Raw genomic sequence first — 20780 nt, forward strand, 5'->3', positions numbered from 1 at the left:
TCCTTAGCCCCATACCCTCTCTCTCCCCCCCATACACCCTCTCTCTCTTTCAATTCAATTTCAATTCAAGGGCTTTATTGGCATGGGAAACATGTGTTAACATTGCCAAAGCAAGTGAGGTAGACAACATACAAAGTGAATATATAAAGTGAAAAACAACAAAAATTAACAGTAAACATTACACATACAGAAGTTTCAAAACAGTAAAGACATTACAAATGTCATATTATATATATATATATATATATACAATTTCACTCCCTCTATCCCACATCTACTGAATAGAACTTTCGCATTCCGGTCGCATTCCGCTTCGCTCCACAGGTAGTATCATATTTTCATTTCATTTCATTACAGTCCCAACAGTGTGATTTGTTTGATCGTAGCTAGCTACATAGCTAGCTACATAGCCGTCTTTGTTTCAAAGATAATTGTGTAGTCTAGAGCGATTTTCTAGGTTAGCTAGCCAGCTATTGTCGTTCTCCTAACGCAACGTAACGTAACCAACACTGCTAGCTAGCCAGCTAGCCCCCGAAAAGCAGCATTGTAGAAACTTCACACTCAACGGAACGACTTGATTAGGGTAGTGTCAACAACGCAGCTAGCCTACCTCAGCAGTACTGTATCATTTTAATCATTTTAGTCAATTAGATTCTTTCTACGTAAGCTTAACTTTCTGAACATTCGAGACGTGTAGTCCACTTGTCATTCCAATCTCCTCTGCATTAGCGTAGCCTCTTCTCTAGCCTGTCAACTATGTGTCTGTCTATCCCTGTTCTCTCCTCTCTGCACAGACCATACAAACGCTCCACACCGCATGGCCGCGGCCACCCTAATCTGGTGGTCCCAGCGCGCACAACCCACGTGGAGTTCCAGGTCTCCGGTAGCCTCTGGAACTGCCGATCTGCGGCCAACAAGGCAGAGTTCATCTCAGCCTATGCCTCCCTCCAGTCCCTCGACTTCTTGGCTCTGACGGAAACATGGATCACCACAGACAACACCGCTACTCCTACTGCTCTCTCTTCGTCCGCCCACGTGCTCTCGCACACCCCGAGAGCTTCTGGTCAGCGGGGTGGTGGCACCGGGATCCTCATCTCTCCCAAGTGGTCATTCTCTCTTTCTCCCCTTACCCATCTGTCTATCGCCTCCTTTGAATTCCATGCTGTCACAGTTACCAGCCCTTTCAAGCTTAACATCCTTATCATTTATCGCCCTCCAGGTTCCCTCGGAGAGTTCATCAATGAGCTTGATGCCTTGATAAGCTCCTTTCCTGAGGACGGCTCACCTCTCACAGTTCTGGGCGACTTTAACCTCCCCACGTCTACCTTTGACTCATTCCTCTCTGCCTCCTTCTTTCCACTCCTCTCCTCTTTTGACCTCACCCTCTCACCTTCCCCCCTACTCACAAGGCAGGCAATACGCTCGACCTCATCTTTACTAGATGCTGTTCCTCCACTAACCTCATTGCAACTCCCCTCCAAGTCTCCGACCACTACCTTGTATCCTTTTCCCTCTCGCTCTCATCCAACACTTCCCACACTGCCCCTACTCGGATGGTATCGCGCCGTCCCAACCTTCGCTCTCTCTCCCCCGCTACTCTCTCCTCTTCCATCCTATCATCTCTTCCCTCTGCTCAAACCTTCTCCAACCTATCTCCTGATTCTGCCTCCTCAACCCTCCTCTCCTCCCTTTCTGCATCCTTTGACTCTCTATGTCCCCTATCCTCCAGGCCGGCTCGGTCCTCCCCTCCCGCTCCGTGGCTCGATGACTCATTGCGAGCTCACAGAACAGGGCTCCGGGCAGCCGAGCGGAAATGGAGGAAAACTCGCCTCCCTGCGGACCTGGCATGCTTTCACTCCCTCCTCTCTACATTTTCCTCCTCTGTCTCTGCTGCTAAAGCCACTTTCTACCACTCTAAATTCCAAGCATCTGCCTCTAACCCTAGGAAGCTCTTTGCCACCTTCTCCTCCCTCTTGAATCCTCCTCCCCCTCCCCCCCCCTCCTCCCTCTCTGCAGATGACTTTGTCAACCATTTTGAAAAGAAGGTCGACGACATCCGATCCTCGTTTGCTAAGTCAAACGACACCGCTGGTTCTGCTCACACTGCCCTACCCTGTGCTCTGACCTCTTTCTCCCCTCTTTCTCCAGATGACATCTCGCGTCTTGTGACGGCCGGCCGCCCAACAACCTGCCCGCTTGACCCTATCCCCTCCTCTCTTCTCCAGACCATCTCCGGTGACCTTCTCCCTTACCTCACCTCGCTCATCAACTCATCCCTGACCGCTGGCTACGTCCCTCCCGTCTTCAAGAGAGCGAGAGTTGCACCCCTTCTGAAAAAACCTACACTCGATCCCTCCGATGTCAACAACTACAGACCAGTATCCCTTCTTTCTTTTCTCTCAAAACTCTTGAACGTGCCGTCCTTGGCCAGCTCTCCCGCTATCTCTCTCAGAATGACCTTCTTGATCCAAATCAGTCAGGTTTCAAGACTAGTCATTCAACTTAGACTGCTCTTCTCTGTATCACGGAGGCGCTCCGCACTGCTAAAGCTAACTCTCTCTCCTCTGCTCTCATCCTTCTAGACCTATCGGCTGCCTTCGATATTGTGAACCATCAGATCCTCCTCTCCACCCTCTCCGAGTTGGGCATCTCCGGCGCGGCCCACGCTTGGATTGCGTCCTACCTGACAGGTCGCTCCTACCAGGTGGCGTGGCGAGAATCCGTCTCCTCACCACGTGCTCTCACCACTGGTGTCCCCCAGGGCTCTGTTCTAGGCCCTCTCCTATTCTCGCTACACACCAAGTCACTTGGCTCTGTCATAACCTCACATGGTCTCTCCTATCATTGCTATGCAGACGACACACAATTAATCTTCTCCTTTCCCCCTTCTGACGACCAGGTGGCGAATTGTATCTCTGCATGTCTGGCAGACATATCAGTGTGGATGACGGATCATCGCCTCAAGCTGAACCTCGGCAAGACGGAGCTGCTCTTCCTCCCGGGGAAGGACTGCCCGTTCCATGATCTCGCCATCACGGTTGACAACTCCATTGTGTCCTCGTCCCAGAGCGCTAAGAACCTTGGCGTGATCCTGGACAACACCCTGTCGTTCTCAAATAACATCGGTGGCCCGTTCCTGTAGGTTCATGCTCTACAACATCCGCAGAGTACGACCCTGCCTCACACAGGAAGCGGCGCAGGTCCTAATCCAGGCACTTGTCATCTCCCGTCTGGATTACTGCAACTCGCTGTTGGCTGGGCTCCCTGCCTGTGCCATTAAACCCCTACAACTCATCCAGAACGCCGCAGCCCGTCTGGTGTTCAACCTTCCCAAGTTCTCTCACGTCACCCCGCTCCTCCGCTCTCTCCACTGGCTTCCAGTTGAAGCTCGCATCCGCTACAAGACCATGGTGCTTGCCTACGGAGCTGTGAGGGGAACGGCACCTCAGTACCTCCAGGCTCTGATCAGGCCCTACACCCAAACAAGGGCACTGCGTTCATCCACCTCTGGCCTGCTCGCCTCCCTACCACTGAGGAAGTACAGTTCCCGCTCAGCCCAGTCAAAACTGTTCGCTGCTCTGGCCCCCCAATGGTGGAACAAACTCCCTCACGACGCCAGGACAGCGGAGTCAATCACCACCTTCCGGAGACACCTGAAACCCCACCTCTTTAAGGAATACCTAGGATAGGATAAAGTAATCCTTCTCACCCCCCTTAAAAGACCTAGATGCACTATTGTAAAGTGGCTGTTCCACTGGATGTCATAAGGTGAAAGCACCAATTTGTAAGTCGCTCTGGATAAGAGCGTCTGCTAAATTACTTAAATGTAAATGTAAATGATGTCACAGAGCTCTGTTGAGTCCTCCAGAGATCATGATGTCACAGAGCTCAGTTGAGTACTCCAGAGATCATGATGTCACAGAGCTCTGTTGAGTCCTCCAGAGATCATGATGTCACAGAGCTCAGTTGAGTACTCCAGAGATCATGATGTCACAGAGCTCTGTTGAGTACTCCAGAGATCATGATGTCACAGAGCTCTGTTGAGTCCTCCAGAGATCATGATGTCACAGAGCTCAGTTGAGTACTCCAGAGATCATGATGTCACAGAGCTCTGTTGAGTACTCCAGAGATCATGATGTCACAGAGCTCTGTTGAGTACTCCAGAGATTATGATGTCATCGAGCTCTGTTGAGTACTCCAGAGATCATGATGTCACAGAGCTCTGTTGAGTACTCCAGAGATCATGATGTCACAGAGCTCTGTTGAGTACTCCAGAGATCATGATGTCACAGAGCTCAGTTGAGTACTCCAGAGATCATGATGTCACAGAGCTCTGTTGAGTACTCCAGAGATCATGATGTCACAGAGCTCTGTTGAGTACTCCAGAGATCATGATGAGAGAGAGAGAGAGAATTCGAAAACAAATCCAATTTTGATAAACTCCCATATCTACTGGGTGAAATTCCACAGTGTGCCATCACAGCAGCAAGATTTGTGACCTGTTGCCACGAGAAAAGGGCAACCAGTGAAGAACAATACACCATTGTAAATACAACCCATATTTATGCTTATTCATTTTATCTTGTGTCCTTTAACTATTTGTACATTGTATATATATATATATAATATGACATTTGTAATGTCTTTACTGTTTTGAAACTTCTGTATGTGTAATGTTTTCTGTTAATTTTTGTTGTTTTTCACTTTATATATTCACTTTGTATGTTGTCTACCTCACTTGCTTTGGCAATGTTAACACATGTTTCCCATGCCAATAAAGCCCTTGAATTGAATTGAATTGAGAGAGAGAGAGAGAGAGAGAGAGAGAGAGAGAGAGAGAGAGAGAGAGATGGAGAAAGGGGCTGGAGAGAGAGAGAGAGAGAGAGATGGAGAGAGAGATGGAGAAGGGGGCTGGAGAGAGAGAGAGAAGTTAGGCAGAGTTTCTCATTAAATTCTCTTAAAAAAATATGAATAAGGGAGATATATAAACGCACACATTACAGAAGTTCTCTGTTTAACTTCACAGTGGCTTTGGGTAGGTCCCAAACGGCACCTTATTCCCTATATAGTGCACTACTTTTGACTAGAGCCCTATTTGGACTAAGAAGCCGTTTGGGATACAGCCCCCTCCCCCCTGTGTGGAGGCATAGGTCTTCTAAAAAGAAGATTTTCTCAGACACATTGTGATACTTTCCCTGCCCACTTCAAAGTCTCCAATCTGGTCCGAGGCCAGGTTTCAGAAGGTTTGGGGCCGCATGAAAGAGCTTCAGACGGTAGAACGGAATCTGAACTGTGAACGAGGACAGAGTCTATCCGGCATCCCAAATGATAATCTAGTCCCTACGTAGTGCACTACTTTTGCCCAGAGCCCTATAGGGTTAGTCCGACATTGAGGAGCAGGAGACACCTGTCTGAACCATTAGATAGGTCTGACTAACATAACCTAACATCCTCCCTGAGTGTGTGTGTGCGTGTGTGTATGTGTGTGTACTACTCTGTCCACCAGCTGTCTAACCCCCCCCCCCATCCCTCCACCACCTCCATTCTATCACTCAGCTAGGGGTTAGAGGTTAGCCCCACATCACATCACAGAGAAGAGGAGAACGAGGACAAATAATGGATCACAGGCAGAACCATCTGGCAAAAATATATACCTCTATACCATTATGACTGGAGAGGTCTGAAGGAGATGTGGTGGAGGGAGAGAGAGAGAGGGTGTATGGGGGGGGGTATGTTAGAGAGAGGGTGTATGGGGGGGGGGTGTATGTTGGAGAGAGGGTGTATGGGGGAGGGTGTATGTTGGAGAGAGGGTGTATGGGGGGAGGGTGTTATGTTGGAGAGGGTGTATGGGGGGTGTATGTTAGAGAGAGGGTGTCTGTTGGAGAGAGGGTGTATGGGGGGGTGTATGTTGGAGAGAGGGTGTATGGGGGAGGGTGTATGTTGGAGAGAGGGTGTATGGGGGAGAGAGAGGGTGTATGGGGGGAGGGTGTATGGGGGAGGGTGTATGTTGGAGAGAGGGTGTATGGGGGTGTATGTTAGAGAGAGGGTGTATGGGGGGAGGGTGTATGTTGGAGAGAGGGTGTATGGGGGGTGTATGTTAGAGAGGGGTGTATGGGGGGAGGGTGTATGTTGGAGAGAGGGTGTATGGGGGAGGGTGTATGTTAGAGAGAGGGTGTATGGGGGAGGGTGTATGTTGGAGAGAGGGTGTATGGGGAGGGTGTATGTTGGAGAGAGGGTGTATGGGGGAGGGTGTATGTTGGAGAGAGGGTGTATGGGGGGTGTATGTTGGAGAGAGGGTGTATGGGGGGTGTATGTTGGAGAGAGGGTGTATGGGGGTGTATGTTGGAGAGAGGGTGTATGGGGGAGGGTGTATGTTGGAGAGAGGGTGTATGGGGGAGGGTGTATGTTGGAGAGAGGGTGTATGGGGGAGGGTGTATGTTGGAGAGAGGGTGTATGGGGAGGGTGTATGTTGGAGAGAGGGTGTATGGGGGGTGTATGTTGGAGAGAGGGTGTATGGGGGAGGGTGTATGTTGGAGAGAGGGTGTATGGGGGAGGGTGTATGTTGGAGAGAGGGTGTATGGGGGGAGGGTGTATGTTGGAGAGAGGGTGTATGGGGGGTGTATGTTGGAGAGAGGGTGTATGGGGGAGGGTGTATGTTGGAGAGAGGGTGTATGGGGGAGGGTGTATGTTGGAGAGAGGGTGTATGGGGGAGTGAGGCATTTCTGCCAAAAAACACATTTAGATAAAAATAAAATAAAAAGTTTACTTTCAAACGTCTCTCCTCTGAAGTAGTGACGCGCAACATACGTCTAGTATGTTAGCTTTATTCTCTCTCTCTCTCTCTCTCTCTCTCTCTCTCTCTCTCTGTCTCTCTCTCTCTGTCTCTCTCTCTCTCTCTCTCTCTCTCTCTCTCTCTCTCTCTCTCTCTCTCTCTCTCTCTCTCTCTCTCTCTCTCTCTCTCTCTCTGTGTGTGTCTCTCTCTCTCTCTCTGTCTCTCTCTCTCTCTCTCTCTCTCTCTCTCTCTCTCTCTCTCTCTCTCTCTCTCTCTCTGTGTGTGTTAGGACTCTTGGAAGATTATTCCAAATGAGGACTAAAAGAGATCAATCAAATCTCTACATCTTTCAAAATCAGGTGGTCAGTTGATCTGATTGGCTCTCTGAGGTCTCCCTGGTCATCTGATTGGGTCTCAGAGGTGGTCAGTTGATCTGATTGGCTCTCTGAGGTCTCCCCGGGCATCTGATTGGGTTTCAGAAGTCATCATCTCCATCTCCGAACTTCACTCGGAACTTCCAGCTCTCCAGTTTGATAAAAAGTCGATAATGTCAAGGCAGTGCTTCATTTTCTCTCTATAAGTCACTAAGTCACTAAGTCACTATGCGAAAATAAAAAGTGATTTGTTTCTTAAATTGTGCAGATCCTTAATTTTCCCCTCGAGAGCCAATTACTGCTCTGAATAGTGTTTACCTCTTGGGTCTGTGTGGTCTGAGGAAGGGAACTGAGGTCTCCTTGGTCATCTGATTGGCTCTCTGAGGTCTCCCCGGTCATCTGATTGGCTCTCTGAGGTCTCCCCGGTCATCTGATTGGCTCTCTGAGGTCTCCCCGGTCATCTGATTGGGTCCCAGAGGTGGTCAGTTGATCTGATTGGCTCTCTGAGGTCTCCCCGGTCATCTGATTGGGTCCCAGAGGTGGTCAGTTGATCTGATTGGCTCTCTGAGGTCTCCCCGGTCATCTGATTGGGTCTCAGAGGTGGTCAGTTGACCTGATTGGCTCTCTGAGGTCTCCCCGGTCATCTGATTGGGTCTCAGAGGTGGTCAATTGATCTGATTGGCTCTCTGAGGTCTCCCTGGCCATCTGATTGAGTCTCTTGGGCAAACTATTCTCTCTAATGGCCAGGTCTACTGCTGATGTGCTCTATGTTGGAGGTGTTGTTTCTCCTGGCCTACTCCCAGTCCCTGCTAATGGGCACTATGTAGGAGGTGTAGTTTCTCCTGGCCTACTGCTACTCCCAGTCCCTGCTAATGGGCACTATGTAGGAGGTGTTGTTTCTCCTGGCCTACTACTACTCCCAGTCCCTGCTAATGGGCCCTACGTTGGAGGTGTTGTTTCTCCTGGCCTACTCCCAGTCCCTGCTAATGGTCCCTATGTAGGAGGTGTTGTTTCTCCTGGCCTACTGCTACTCCCAGTCCCTGCTAATGGGCACTATGTTGGAGGTGTTGTTTCTCCTGGTCTACTGCTACTCCCAGTCCCTGCTAATGGGCACCATGTTAGAGGTGTTGTTTCTCCTGGCCTACTGCTACTCCCAGTCCCTGCTAATGGGCACTATGTTGGAGGTGTCGTTTCTCCTGGCCTACTGCTACTCCCAGTCCCTGCTAATGGGCACTATGTAGGAGGTGTCGTTTCTCCTGGCCTACTGCTACTCCCAGTCCCTGCTAATGGGCACTATGTAGGAGGTGTCGTTTCTCCTGGCCTACTGCTACTCCCAGTTCCTGCTAATGGGCACTATGTAGGAGGTGTCGTTTCTCCTGGCCTACTGCTACTCCCAGGCCCTGCTAATGGGCACTATGTAGGAGGTGTTGTTTCTCCTGGCCTACTGCTACTCCCAGTCCCTGCTAATGGGCACTATGTAGGAGGTGTTGTTTCTCCTGGCCTACTCCTACTCCCAGTCCCTGCTAATGGGCACCATGTTGGAGGTGTTGTTTCTCCTGGCCTACTGCTACTCCCAGTCCCTTCTAATGGGCACTATGTTGGAGGTGTCGTTTCTCCTGGCCTACTGCTACTCCCAGTCCCTGCTAATGGGCACTATGTTGGAGGTGTTGTTTCTCCTGGCCTACTGCTACTCCCAGTCCCTGCTAATGGGCACTATGTTGGAGGTGTTGTTTCTCCTGGCCTACTGCTACTCCCAGTCCCTGCTAATGGGCACCATGTTGGAGGTGTTGTTTCTCCTGGCCTACTGCTACTCCCAGTCCCTTCTAATGGGCACTATGTTGGAGGTGTCGTTTCTCCTGGCCTACTGCTACTCCCAGTCCCTGCTAATGGGCACTATGTTGGAGGTGTTGTTTCTCCTGGCCTACTGCTACTCCCAGTCCCTGCTAATGGGCACTATGTTGGAGGTGTTGTTTCTCCTGGCCTACTGCTACTCCCAGTCCCTGCTAATGGGCACCATGTTGGAGGTGTTGTTTCTCCTGGCCTACTGCTACTCCCAGTCCCTGCTAATGGGCACTATGTTGGAGGTGTTGTTTCTCCTGGCCTACTCCTACTCCCAGTCCCTGCTAATGGGCACCATGTTGGAGGTGTTGTTTCTCCTGGCCTACTGCTACTCCCAGTCCCTGCTAATGGGCACTATGTAGGAGGTGTTGTTTCTCCTAGCCTACTGCTACTCCCAGTCCCTGCTAATGGGCACTATGTAGGAGGTGTTGTTTCTCCTAGCCTACTGCTACTCCCAGTCCCTGCTGAGTTCACTCCCCAGACCTATTTCTGGTCGTGTGATCTCACCTGAAAGGAAAGTAGATGTTAGCGTTCAAAATCAGTTACCTGTGGTGCTGCTGTTTAGGTCGAGGTATGTATAGTTTGTGTGTGCTCTAGGGCAACGGAGTCTAGATGGAATTTGTATTTGTCGTCTCAACAATTGGACCTTTTTTGGAACACCATTCTTTTGGCCTGGTCCTTACTGTGGTGTTTAGTCCAGCCCTGGTTCTTACTGTGGTGTCTAGTCCAGCCCTGGTCCTTACTGTGGTATCTAGGCCAGCTCTGGTCCCCTTCCTTACTGTGGTGTCTAGTCCAGCCCTGGTCCTTACTGTGGTGTCTAGTCCAGCCCTGGTCCTTACTGTGGTGTCTATTACAGCCCTGGTCCCCTTCCGTACTGTGGTGTCTAGTCCAGCCCTGGTCCTTACTGTGGTGTCTAGTCCAGCCCTGATCCTTACTGTGGTATCTAGTCCAGCCCTGGTCCTTACTGTGGTGTCTAGTCCAGCCATGGTCCTTACTGTGGTGTCTAGTCCAGCCCTGGTCCTCACTGTGGTATCTAGTCCAGCCCTGGTCCTTACTGTGGTGTCTAGTCCAGACCTGGTCCTTACTGTGGTGTCTAGTCTAGCCCTAGTCCTTGCTGTGGTGTCTAGTCCAGCCCTGGTCCTTACTGTGGTGTCTAGTCCAGCCCTGGTCCTTACTGTGGTGTCTAGTCCAGCCCTGGTTCTTACTGTGGTGTCTAGTCCAGCCCTGGTCCTTACTGTGGTGTCTAGTCCAGCCCTGGATCCCTTCCTTACTGTGGTGTCTAGTCCAGCCCTGGTCCCCTTCCTTACTGTGGTTTCTAGTCCAGCCCTGGTCCCTTTCCTTACTGTGGTGTCTAGGCCAGCCCTGGTCCTTACTGTGGTGTCTAGTCCAGCCCTGGTCCTTACTGTGGTGTCTAGTCCAGCCCTGGTCCTTACTGTGGTGTCTAGTCCAGCCCTGGTCCCCTTCCTTACTGTGGTTTCTAGTCCAGCCCTGGTCCCTTTCCTTACTGTGGTGTCTAGTCCAGCCCTGGTCCTTACTGTGGTGTCTAGTCCAGCCCAGGTGCTTACTGTGGTGTCTAGTCCAGCCCTGGTCCTTACTGTGGTGTCTTGTCCAGCCCTGCTCCCCATTCCTTACTGTGGTGTCTAGTCCAGCCCTAGTCCTTGCTGTGGTGTCTAGTCCAGCCCTGGTCCTTACTGTGGTGTCTAGTCCAGCCCTAGTCCTTGCTGTGGTGTCTAGTCCAGCCCTGGTCCTTACTGTGGTATCTAGTCCAGCCCTGGTCCCCCTTCCTTACTGTGGTGTCTAGTCCAGCCCTGGTCCTTACTGTGGTGTCTAGTCCAGCCCTGGTCCTTATTGTGGTGTCTAGTCCAGCCCTGGTCCTTACTGTGGTGTCTAGTCCAGCCCTGGTCCTTACTGTGGTGTCTAGTCCAGCCCTGGTCCTTACTGTGGTGTCTAGTCCAGGCCTGGTCCCCTTCCTTACTGTGGTGTCTAGTCTAGCCCTGGTCCTTACTGTGGTGTCTAGTCCAGCCCTGGTCCCCTTACTTACTGTGGTGTCTAGTCCAGCCCTGGTCCTTACTGTGGTGTCTAGTCCAGCCCAGGTCCTTACTGTGGTGTCTAGTCCAGCCCTGGTCCTTACTGTGGTGTCTAGTCCAGCCCTGGTCCTTACTGTGGTGTCTAGTCCAGGCCTGGTCGTTACTGTGGTGTCTAGTCCAGGCCTGGTCCCCTTCCTTACTGTGGTGTCTAGTCCAGCCCTGGTCGTTACTGTGGTGTCTAGTCCAGCCCTGGTCCTTACTGTGGTGTCTAGTCTAGCCCTCTTCCGTGTCTGTGTGTGATTTAGACCAGTTCTTTCATCAGTGAAGCTGTGAGATGAATTGCCCCTACTGGGCTGCTGAGCGAGAGAGTGTTAGAGGAACGCATGTTAATTGGGGGTTTATGAATGAGAGGCGATTAAGCATAGAAACATTTTTATTTGAATGCTTGAACCCTTTTAAGTATGAGAGAGAGAGACAGAGACAGAGACAGAGACAGAGAGAGAGAGAAAGAGAGAGAGAGAAAGAGAGAGGGAGAGAGAGAGAGAGAGAGAGAGAGAGAGAGAGACAGAGACAGAGACAGAGGGAGAGACAGAGAGAGAGACAGAGAGAGAGAGAGAGAGAGACAGAGAGAGAGACAGAGAGAGAGACAGAGAGAGAGAGACAGAGAGAGGAATCACTGGATTCTCCAATTACATTGAATGGACAAAATAAAAACCCTCCAATCCAAAAAGGCCTGTGGTGTTGATGGTATCCTCAATGAAATGATCAAATATACAGACAACAAATTCCAATTGGCTATATTAAAACTCTTTAACATCATCCTCAGCTCTGACATCTTCCCCAATATTTGAAACCAAGTACTGATCACCCCAATCCCCAAAAGTGGAGACAAATCTGACCCCAATAACTACATCAACAGCAACCTTGGCAAAATCCTCTGAATTATCATTGACAGCAGACTCGTACATTTCCTCAAAGGCCTTCGACTCAATTTGTCATGAGGGTCTGCTATAAAAATTGATGAAAAGTGGTGTTGAGGGAAAAACATATGACATTATAAAATCCATGTACAGAAACAACAAGTGTGCAGTTAAAATAGGAAAAAAAACACACACATTTCTTCACACAGGGTCGTGGGGTGAGACAGGGATGCAGCTTAAGCCCCACCCTCTTCAACATATATATCAACGAATTGGTGCGGGCACTAGAAATGTCTGCAGCACCCGGCCTCACCCTACTAGAATCCGGAGTCAAATGTCTACTGTTTGCTGATGAGCTGGTGCTTTTGTCCCCTACCAAGGAGGGCCTACAGCAGCACCTAGATCTTCTGCACAGATTCTGTCAAACCTGGGCCCTGACAGTAAATCTCAGTGTTCCAAAAAAGGTCCAGTCACCAGGACCACAAATACAAATTCCATCTAGACACTGTTGCCCTAGAGCACACAAAAAACTATACATACCTTGGCCTAAACATCAGCGCCACAGGTAACTTCCACAAAGCTGTGAACGATCTTAAATTCTATAACCACCTAAAAGGAAGCGATTCCCAAACCTTCCATAACAAAGCCACAGACAAGCAGGCTGGGGCTCTGTTCACAAACACAACTAGACCCCACAGAAACCCAGGACAGCAACACAATTAGACCCAACCAAATCGTGAGAAAACAAAAGTACAATTACCTGACACATTGGAAAGAATTTACAATAAAACAGAGCAAACTAGAATGCTATTTGGCCCTAAACAGAGAATACCTGACCACTGTGACAGACCCAAACTTAAGGAAAGCTTTGACTATGTACAGACTCAATGACCATAGCCTTGCTATATGTATTGGCAAGTGGCCTCAGACAGACAGACACCCTCGTCTTTGTTGGAGGGTCTGAGATTAAACCCTAACACCCTGTCTATGTTGGAGGGTCGTAACCCCTACCCCACACACATGGGAAACCTGAATCAGACCCATAAACCACAAAGTAATCCACATAATTCTGTTAAGGAGTGTCTAAACCCCCCAGAGAGGAGCAAGGTATAGTCCTGAAGCGCTCAGGTCCGATCCACACATGAGGCAGTCAGCCTATAAACACAGAGGAATGCCCAGCTGTCAATGTGGTGACATCACAGTGCGACTCTACAGCCTTTTATTGTGTAAACCAACACCGTTAATAACTCATTCTGACACACCATTACATTCATTGACCATAATGAAAATCAAAGTCAATAGTGTAAAGATTGAAACACAATGCTCCGTCCTACATTCTTTGCATTCATTGATCTGAGGTTGGGGTTGGTTAACGTAACTAACACCAGACGACAATAGGTGGTCGGGCCAACACACACACACATGTACAAAGATGTCCCGAATGGTTAGGATGTTGAGAAAATGCACTGGTCACCATCAAACTACAAAACCTCACAATGTGTTTCTGCGTTCAAAATAGCATACTATTCCCTATAGCGCACTACTAGAGCCTGGGCTGTAGTCAAAAGTAATGCACTATGTAGGGAATAGGGTGCCATTAGGCACACACAGAGAGTATGGAGTTCATACAACTGGTTAACTGTAGACTAGTGGTTAACTGTAGACTAGTGGTTAACTGTAGACTTAGTGGTTAGCTGTAGACTAGTGGTTAACTGTAGACTTAGTGGTTAACTGTAGACTAGTGGTTAACTGTAGACTAGTGGTTAACTGTAGACTAGTGGTTAACTGTGGACTAGTGGTTAACTGTAGACTAGTGGTTAACTGTAGACTTAGTGGTTAACTATAGACTAGTGGTTAATTGTGGACTAGTGGTTAACTGTAGACTAGTGGTTAACTTTAGACTAGTGGTTATGCTTCACCACAGGACCATTAGTGACATGGTTCACAGGACCATAACTGACATGGTTCACCACAGGACCATAACTGACATGGTTCACCACAGGACCATAACTGACATGGTTCACCACAGGACCATAACTGACATGGTTCACCACAGGACCATAACTGACATGGTTCACCACAGGATCATAACTGACATGGTTCACAGGACCATAACTGACATGGTTCACCACAGGACCATAACTGACATGGTTCACCACAGGACCATAACTGACATGGTTCACCACAGGACCATAACTGACATGGTTCACCACAGGACCATAACTGACATGGTTCACCACAGGACCATAACTGACATGGTTCACCACAGGATCATAACTGACATGGTTCACAGGACCATAACTGACATGGTTCACCACAGGACCATAACTGACATGGTTCACCACAGGACCATAACTGACATGGTTCACCACAGGACCATAACTGACATGGTTCACCACAGGACCATAACTGACATGGTTCACCACAGGACCATAACTGACATGGTTCACAGGACCATAACTGACATGGTTCACCACAGGACCATAACTGACATGGTTCACCACAGGACCATAACTGACATGGTTCACCACAGGACCATAACTGACATGGTTCACCACAGGACCATAACTGACATGGTTCACCACAGGACCATAACTGACATTGTTCATAGGACCATAACTGACATGGTTCACCACAGGACCATAACTGACATGGTTCACCACAGGACCATAACTGACATGGTTCACCACAGGACCATAACTGACATGGTTCACAGGACCATAACTGACATGGTTCACAGGACCATAACTGAGATTATTTTTATATCCAAAATACCTCCGTTATTTTGGCGCGTTATGTTCAGAAATCCACACGCTCGAGCTGTCACGACGACGCAGACGCCAAATAGTATCCGTAATGTCCACAGAAACATGTCAAACGTTTTTTATAATCAATAGGGGGGAAGAGGTATTTATGACTGTCTTCAACCTACCCCCAGGCCAACGTCATGACACTACGCATAACAAAACAAGGTTTTGAAGTGTCTGTCCTATATCGAGGAGATATAAGAAGCTCAGGAAATATATATATAGAAATATTTTTTTTTTTACACATATTTAACCCCAAAAAGGCACAAAACGACCTCCATTCATTTTTTAAAACCGGTTACTTTCAGATGAGTCCCGTGACGGGGGTCAAAGTGTAAAACGAAGAACGCCATCGTGTCCGTCAGAATCTCACTTTTCCACGGTGGCGTAACATTAATTTGTAGCCCAACGGTTCGGAAGCTACAGAAGTTTGCACATCGTTGGTACCGACTTCAGACGGGTCCCCGGACACTTGTTAGGGTCGTAGAGCAAAACGAAGACCACCATTGTGTTTCGTGAGGTTCTCCCCTTTCCATAGTTTGTAGACCGTTTGGACGCTACACATGTTGTCGTCAGAAGAACGACTTCATGACAAACACCGCTCTAGCTCTAACAACTTTCACCACAGATGCCGGAAGTACGACATAGGTGGATATCTCTAAACTAAACTGATAGATTTTGATGAGGATTTCATTGTTTTTTATTTTACTTAGATTGACACCGGTGGTTCAATTGACTCTAGGATGATAAGTGAGAATTTGTCCTCGTGTTTCTTGGCTATCTACATGGTTTTGTCCACAAGCTAGGTTGTTTTTCAATGCTTGAAAAGTTATTTTAGGTCCTTACTGCGCCTCAGGTTGTAGCTAGCAGCAGACCTGGTAGCTAAGATGTGAAGTAGACAGTTTGACGTAGGTATTTATTTATCTAATATGCTTCCAGCAGCACCTCAGGTCATTAGCCTCCCAGTCCCCTGGGGGGCGCTGTCTCCTCTGTCTGCTCTGTCCGACAGCACACTAATTGGACTGGGATTATTTACCGCTCTCGCTGAGTCTCTGGGGGTTAATACACTAACAAAACACTGTTATTATTCATGTAGGAAGCGCTGTAGCTAACTCTGTACTTCCACTCTTCCTCAATGGGGGGACCAGCCCTCGAACTCAATTCTGGACCTCCAAGCCAGTTCCACTCCTTTTTCTCATTGTTCCCTTCTAATAAGGGACTGATTTAGACCTGGGACACCAGGTGGGTGCAATTAATGATCAGGTAGGACAAAAAAACAGCGGGCTCCGAACCTCGTGGCATAATAGTTGAATACCTCCTGGTTTAGAGATTTTGTGTAAGTGCGGACCTGTGTGTTTGTGTGTGCGTGTGCGTGCGTAAGTGTGTGTAAGTCTGTGGGTGTGCGTATGTGCGCGTGTGTGTGCACGCGCGTGTGTGTCTGTGCACGTGTGTGTGTGTGTGTGTACATGCGTGTGTGTACATGCGTGTGTGTGTGCGTGTGCGCATATGTGTGTGCGTGCGTGTTTGTGTGCGTGCGTGTGTGTGTGTGTGTGTGTATGTGCGTGAGTGAGTGTGTGTGCGTGTGTGTGTGTGTTAATGCACGTATTTGTGTGATACATCATGCTCAAACAGAACTATGTCAGTGATGTCATTCACTGAAAGATATTAATCTACCATGGTAAAGATATGTCCCTACTATACCTACTGTCTCTACTATACCTACTGTCTTTACTATACCTACTGTCCCTACTATACCTACTGTCCCTACTACACCTACTGTCTCTACTATACCTACTGTCTCTACTATACCTACTGTCTCTACTATACCTACTGTCCCTACTGTCTCTACTATACCTACTGTCTCTACTATACCTACTGTCTTTACTATACCTACTGTCCCTACTATACCTACTGTCCCTACTACACCTACTGTCTCTACTATACCTACTGTCCCTAATATACCTACTGTCTCTACTATACCTACTGTCTCTACTATACATACTGTCCCTACTACACCTACTGTCTTTACTATACCTACTGTCTCTACTATACCTACTGTCCCTACTACACCTACTGTCTCTACTATACCTACTGTCTCTACTATACCTACTGTCCCTACTATACCTACTGTCTCTACTATACCTACTGTCCCTACTACACCTACTGTCTCTACTATACCTATTGTCTCTACTATACCTACTGTCCCTACTATACCTACTGTCTTTACTATACCTACTGCCTCTACTATACCTACTGTCCCTACTATACCTACTGTCCCTACTATACCTACTGTCTCTACTATATCTACTTTCTTCACTATACCTACTGTCCCTACTATACCTACTGTCCATACTACACCTACTGTCTCTACTATACCTACTGTCCCTACTATACCTACTGTCCCTACTATACCTACTGTCCCTACTATACCTACTGTCTCTACTATACCTACTGTCTCTACTATACCTACTGTCCCTACTATACCTACTGTCTCTACTATACCTACTGTCCCTACTATACCTACTGTCCCTACTATACCTACTGTCTCTACTATACCTACTGTCCCTACTATACCTACTGTCTCTACTATACCTACTGTCCCTACTATACCTACTGTCCCTACTATACCTACTGTCCCTACTGTCCCTACTATACCTACTGTCTCTACTATATCTACTGTCTCTACTATACCTACTGTCTCTACTATACCTACTGTCCCTACTGTCTCAACTATACCTACTGTCTCTACTATACCTACTGTCTCTACTATACCTACTGTCCCTACTATACCTACTGTCCCTACTATACCTACTGTCTCTACTATACCTACTGTCTCTACTATACCTACTGTCCCTACTATACCTACTGTCTCTACTATACCTACTGTCCCTACTATACCTACTGTCCCTACTATACCTACTGTCTCTACTATACCTACTGTCCCTACTATACCTACTGTCTCTACTATACCTACTGTCCCTACTATACCTACTGTCTCTACTATACCTACTGTCCCTACTATACCTACTGTCCCTACTATACCTACTGTCCCTACTGTCCCTACTATACCTACTGTCTCTACTATATCTACTGTCTCTACTATACCTACTGTCTCTACTATACCTACTGTCCCTACTGTCTCAACTATACCTACTGTCTCTACTATACCTACTGTCTCTACTATACCTACTGTCCCTACCATACCTACTGTCTCTACTATACCTACTGTCTCTACTATACCTACTGTCCCTACTATACCTACTGGCTCTACTATACCTACTGTCTCTACTATACCTACTGTCTCTACTATACCAACTGTCTCTACTATACCTACCTTCTCTACTGTCTCTACTATACCTACTGTCCCTACTGTCCCTACTATACCTACTGTCCCTACTATATCTACTGTCTCTACTATACCTACTGTCTCTACTATACCTACTGTCTCTACTATACCTACTGTCTTTACTATACCTACTGTTTCTACTATACCTACTGTCTTTACTATACCTACTGTCTCTACTATACCTACTGTCTCTACTATACCTACTGTCTTTACTATACCTACTGTTTCTACTATACCTACTGTCTTTACTATACCTACTGTCTCTACTATACCTACTGTCTCTACTATACCTATCCCTACCCTACTGGCTCTACTACACCTACTGTCTCTACTATACCTACTGTCCCTACTGTACCTACTGTCTCTACTATACCTACTGTCTCTACTATACCTACTGTCCCTACTATACCTACTGTCTCTACTATACCTACTGTCTCTACTATACCTACTGTCCCTACTATACCTACTGTCTCTACTATACCTACTGTCTCTACTATACCTACTGTCCCTACTGTACCTACTGTCTCTACTGTACCTACTGTCTCTACTATACCTACTGTCTCTACTATACCTACTGTCCCTACTATACCTACTGTCTCTACTATACCTACTGTCTCTACTATACCTACTGTCCCTACTATACCTACTGTCTCTACTATACCTACTGTCTCTACTATACCTACTGTCCCTACTGTCTCTACTATACCTACTGTCTCTACTATACCTACTGTCTCTACTATACCTACTGTCCCTACTGTCTCAACTATACCTACTGTCTCTACTATACCTACTGTCTCTACTATACCTACTGTCCCTACCATACCTACTGTCTCTACTATACCTACTGTCTCTACTATACCTACTGTCCCTACTGTCTCTACTATACCTACTGTCTCTACTATACCTACTGTCTCTACTATACCAACTGTCTCTACTATACCTACCTTCTCTACTGTCTCTACTATACCTACTGTCCCTACTGTCCCTACTATACCTACTGTCCCTACTATATCTACTGTCTCTACTATACCTACTGTCTCTACTATACCTACTGTCTCTACTATACCTACTGTCTTTACTATACCTACTGTTTCTACTATACCTACTGTCCCTACTATACCTACTGTCTTTACTATACCTACTGTCTCTACTATACCTACTGTCTCTACTATACCTACTGTCCCTACTATACCTACTGGCTCTACTACACCTACTGTCTCTACTATACCTACTGTCCCTACTGTACCTACTGTCTCTACTATACCTGCTGTCTCTCTATACCTACTGTCCCTACTATACCTACTGTCTCTACTATACCTACTGTCCTACTATACCTACTGTCCCTACTATACCTACTGTCTCTACTATACCTACTGTCTCTACTATACCTACTGTCCCTACTGTACCTACTGTCTCTACTGTACCTACTGTCTCTACTATACCTACTGTCTCTACTATACCTACTGTCCCTACTATACCTACTGTCTCTACTATACCTACTGTCTCTACTATACCTACTGTCCCTACTATACCTACTGTCTCTACTATACCTACTGTCTCTACTATACCTACTGTCCCTACTGTCTCTACTATACCTACTGTCTCTACTATACCTACTGTCTCTACTATACCTACTGTCCCTACTATACCTACTCTCCCTACTATACCTACTGTCTCTACTATACCTACTGTCTCTACTATACCTACTGTCCCTACTGTCTCTACTATACCTACTGTCCCTACTATACCTACTGTCTCTACTGTCCCTACTATACCTACTGTCTCTACTATACCTACTGTCTCTACTATACCTACTGTCCCTACCATACCTACTGTCTCTACTATACCTACTGTCCTGTCTCTACTATACCTTATGTCCCTACTATACCTACTGTCTCTACTATACCTACTGTCTCTACTATACCTAATGTCCCTACTATACCTACTGTCTCTACTATACCTACTGTCTCTACCTCTACTATACCTACTGTCTCTACTATACCTACTGTCCCTACTATACCTACTGTCTCTACTATACCTACTGTCTCTACTACCTCCTACTATACCTACTGTCTCTACTATACCTACTGTCTCTACTATACCTACTGTCCTACTACCTACTGTCTCTACTATACCTACTGTCTCTACTATACCTACTGTCCCTACTATACCTACTGTCCTACTATACCTGTCTCTATACCTACTGTCCCTACTATACCTACTGTCTCTATACCTACTCCCTACTATACCTACTGTCTCTACTATACCTACTGTCCCTACTATACCTACTGTACCTACTGTCTCTACTATACCTACTGTCTCTACTATGCCTACTGTCTCTACTATACCTACTATACCTTATGTCCCTACTATACCTACTGTCTCTACTATACCTTATGTCCCTACTGTCTCTACTATACCTAATGTCCCTACTATACCTACTGTCTCTACTATACCTACTGTCTCTACTATACCTACTGTCCCTACTATACCTACTGTCTCTACTATACCTACTGTCCCTACTATGCCTACTGTCTCTACTATGCCTACTGTCTCTACTATACCTACTGTCTCTACTATACCTACTGTCTCTACTATACCTACTGTCTCTACTATACCTACTGTCCCTACTATACCTACTGTCCCTACTGTCTCTACTATACCTACTGTCTCTACCCTCTACTGTGTCTGCTGC

Source organism: Oncorhynchus nerka, linkage group LG1 (assembly GCF_034236695.1).
Source record: "Oncorhynchus nerka isolate Pitt River linkage group LG1, Oner_Uvic_2.0, whole genome shotgun sequence".
Lineage (NCBI taxonomy): Eukaryota > Metazoa > Chordata > Actinopteri > Salmoniformes > Salmonidae > Oncorhynchus > Oncorhynchus nerka.